This window comes from Corylus avellana, chromosome ca5 (genome assembly GCF_901000735.1).
Source record: "Corylus avellana chromosome ca5, CavTom2PMs-1.0".
In the NCBI taxonomy this organism is placed as follows: domain Eukaryota; kingdom Viridiplantae; phylum Streptophyta; class Magnoliopsida; order Fagales; family Betulaceae; genus Corylus; species Corylus avellana.
The window spans coordinates 10,869,257-10,873,711 of NC_081545.1; the positions used below are offsets into that span (position 1 = coordinate 10,869,257).

Sequence of the window (4,455 nt, forward strand, 5' to 3'; positions counted from 1 at the left end):
GTTACTAAAGTACAGTAAAGTTTTTCTAAAGATCACAAATTTGCTATCCGAAACAAACAATGGCATCAAATTGAAGATCCTATTATAATATGTTTTTCAATATTTGATTACAATAATATTTCTTTTATTTTAAAACATGATAATCAATATAATGATAAATTGTAGATAAATAAAAGTGGTAATAGCTAATATAATAAAATCATAAATTTTTATCTAAAAATAATAAATAAGACTTAAAAAAATATTAACTATACAACATCTTTCTTCTTGATGATAGATTACACTCATATTTATAAGATTTATTTAGCTAAAAGAAATTCCAGTTATTAATTTCCATCTCTTATTACAAAGAATTATATATACCACAAGATGCGATGGCTACTTACCACTCAAAACATCTTTGTAAGAAGATAACATGTGAATTACAAAAGGAGTAAAGTAAGTAAACTGACCACTGACGTGAGGAGTCTGAGGCAGTGAGGCGAGACCGCGAGATTCATGCGTGCGTGAGGCGAGAAACCGGGTCGCCGGGTCCAGAAAAAAGGAAAAAAAAAACCGGGTCTGGCGGGTCGACCCGCCAGACCCGCACGGTCGACCCGCCAGACACGAAATTTTCGGGTCTTAATCGGATAGACCCGATTACGACCCGAACCCGATTAGCCCAAACCCAATACCTGTTTTTTCGTGTCGTGTTCGTGTCGGATTCGCGGGTCGTGTCAAAATTGCCGGCCCTACCTATGTCTTGAGAATAAGAATTTATAGAAATAGAAATTTAAATTTATTATATTTGGATCAAGAAAAATATCTGGAAAAGATACTTAAGAGGTTTAATATGGATAAATGTAAACCATTAAGTACACTTGTTTCGAAAAGGTCAATACTTAAGCAAATCAATGTGTCCTCAAAATGAGACAAGGATTAAAGAAATGGAATCGGTCCCCTATGCCCAAGAAGTAAGCAGTCTCATATATGTAATGACAAGTACAAGACCTCATATTTGTCATGCAGTAGGATTAGTAAGCAGATATCATTCTAATCCAGGGAAGCCACATTAGCAAGTAGTAAAACGTATATTTAGATATTTGAAAGGTAGTAAATACATGGGCCTATGTTTTGGTATAAGTGATCTAAAAATTGCAGGATTTACAAATCCAGATTTTGTAGGAGATGTTGATGATAGAAAATCAACAAGTGGGTATGTGTTTTTGTTTGGTGGAACAACTGTTTCTTGGTTAAGCAAGAAACAAAATTGCGTTGCAAAATCCACTCTGAAAGTTGAATATATATCATGTGGCACAGCGGTAAGTAATGCAATGTGGATTAAACGTTTTGTATACAACTTAAATTTATGTTTAAACAATAAACTAGTCAATATATTTTGCGATAACAAGTTTGCCATCTCTTTAATTAAAAGTGGAGCACAAAGCTCCTAAGGCAAACATATTGATGTAAATTACCACTATATTCAAGATATAGTGGAAATTGGAGAAATAAAAGTGGAATTCATTCCCTCAACAGAGATGGTGGCTGATCCTATGACCAAATGATTGTCTTTGCACAACCAAAAAATAAATAAATAAATAAATAAAAATCAATTTTTGACGTGGCTACAATACACGATTTTTTGCCACGTCACTAATTTTTTTTTGCCAGGTCAGTAAATATTTTTTTGATGTGGCCAAAAATATCACGTCAAAAATTTCTGACATGTGAAACTATCACGTCAGAAATTTTTGATGTGCTATTTACATACGTCAAAAATTTCTGACATGTTAAATGTTGGCACGTCGCTAAAAAAATGAGCAGGACATTCAACTTTTTCCCTCTTCTTATATATTATTTATTCTTTCCCTTTTCTTTTATTTCCCCACATTCTCTCTCTCCTCTCTCAATCTCCCTCTTCTCTCTGCACAGCTGGCCAGCTCTCTCTAGAGGGAAGAAGAAAAAGAAAAGGAGAAGAGAAAACGAAGAGAAGCAGCAGAAGAAGAAAAAGAAAAGGAGAAGAGAAGAAGAAGAAGAAAAAAAAAATGAAAAAAAAAAAAAGGAGAAGAGAAGAAGAAGAAGAGAAGATAAGAAGATTTTTTGGGTTTTTGAAGATTTGTTGGGTTTAACGTTTGGGTTTTTAATTTTTTAGGTTGATTTTTTTATTTGGGTTTTTGATTTTTTTTTGATTTTCTGTGTTTGAGTTTTTGAAAATTAATGGAGAAAAGAAGAGAGAGAGTGAGAAAATGGAGAAAAGAAGAGAGAGGGAGTGAGAAAATGGAGAGGGAGAGCTAGAGACACGGTGAATTTTTTTTTTAAAAAAAAATTTATTTTAATTGAAAAATAATTTAAATTAATAAATTTTTTAATTGAAAAAAAAAATCCAGAAAAAATTAAAAAAAGAGAAATTATTATTTTTTAAAATTTATTGACGTGTTAATTTTAACACATCAGAAAATTTTCTGATATGTCAATTTCTGACACGTCAAAAACTGCTTGTAAGGAAAAAAAACATTTTTTGTAATGTTGGATAAATTTAAAGAGCATGTAACTATAATGGGATTAAGAAACACCTAGGTGGAAGCTACATATATTAAAACACAGACGGAAGGATTCTGGGACGCCTAAATGAACAATTATGTGAAATTCTGTCTAAATAAGAGGAATAATTGGTCAGGTCATAGACAGAAGACACTAAAGAAATACAGATATTACAACTCTCATAAATGTAAGGTTCACAGAGACGCATTATGTTAAAGTAAGTAATATCCATGCTCTAAAAGTATAAAAGACGTTGATAAAGTGTATCAAGGAAACACTTGATTGAAAATCGGTGCAGGTTAGCACAAAGTTTTGTGTATGGCTAAAATTGTCTATTGTGGAATAGGTGTGAACCAATATTCCTAGCCACTAAGAATTGATATCATTCGTTTGGTTAAAAACAAAATGAAGTCACCCTAATATACAACCAGTGAGAAAGTATATGGTAAAAGGTGTGGTTAGATAAGATGACAAAATTGTATATACACTATAAAATGTCATAATCTAACGCTAATTTGTAGTCTCTACAGATGAGAATTGACATATATAAAAATTATTGTTGATACCAAAGTGGTAATGTTCAACTACATTACATAACTGATGTTATAGTGTGATCAAGTAGAAGATGATAATTTAGGGATGATCATACCATAACAAGTGTAGTCATCTCTATACACTATCATACCCTTCCACGGTGGTTAGAATAAGTGATAAGATATAACTCTTGGTGAAGAGTTATATCATGACTCTATAAATAGAGTTGAAGTCAGAGATCACATGTATTATTCATTCTATTCTCTCTGACTTCTATCACTTGGTCCTCTATAAGATTTTCACCCTAACAGGACGTAAATTATTCTACATGAATAGACCTCCTGGCAGAGAAGACGAATAGTTTGTTGATAGCACAAAAAGAAGAAAATCAATCTTCACAAGCTTAGGGACCAAATCAGTGGAGAAAATCAGTCTTTGGGTGCCTTTGATTCTTTGCTGATGGAGGAGAAAAATCAGCAGAGAGAGAGAGTGAGAGAGAAATGGAAAAATAAAAGTTCAAAAATGCTCCCTGAACTTATACACGTTTTTAAAATACCCCTCAAAGTTCAAAAATTCTCAATTTCACCGATCGAACTTTTAATTTGATTCAATTTACTTCCTCAATTTTTGGTGTTAACCATTTTGAAATTTTATAAAAGTTTTATAGGTACAAAAGTCAATTGCATCAAACTAAAATACGAGAGGTAAAATTAAGAATTTTTAAACTTTAAGAGAATCTTCTCAAAACGTGTAAAAATTCAAAAAACCTTTGTAAAAGTTTTCTCATAAAAAATAAGCTAGATAATTTGTTAATAGTGTAAGTTACTAAACTAGCCACTACCATTAAAGCATTCTTGTTGAACTCTTTAAATTTGAGTTTTCTTTAAAAAATTGATTAAAAAAAAAACTCATAAAAAGTGTCATTTAACATGCCCTTTACTTTATTTCAAATTTAACTTTAATTAATAAGGCTCCCTAAATACCAAGAGCTAAAAAGTGAAAATCATTTAATTTTTTACGAAAAAAATAGAAATAAAAAAATAAGAAAAAAATTAACAAAAAAATATATTGAATGCTCTAAAAGCCCCCACATCAAGAATTGAGATTACATTGAACTGAACTGAAAAACATGTAGCTCTATTTGAAAGACACTTCTGTCCCTCAAAAGATTAAAAAAAAAAAAAAAAAAAAAAAGACTACTCATAAATGATCCGAAAATTATCCTATTGCACAGTCACCGAACATTAAATAAAGAAAGTTTTAGACTAATGATTTGTGGGGCTCTCCTCAAAGGAAGAAACCCTCCAAAAATAGGCGTATGCCGCTATTTGCGGCGCGCACACGGTATTCTTTAGTAAAAGGCGAAAGAATAGTTCGCTCTGTGCTCACCGCGCGGCT

At 31.7% G+C, this 4,455-nt stretch overlaps 1 non-coding gene across 1 annotated transcript; it reads right to left on the reverse strand.

Moving 5' to 3' along the window:
- Window positions 1-4,337: 4,337 nt before the first annotated feature.
- On the reverse strand, window positions 4,338-4,455 carry LOC132183467 (U5 spliceosomal RNA). The gene has a single exon (XR_009440432.1). It is a non-coding gene; the product is annotated as a U5 spliceosomal RNA (small nuclear RNA).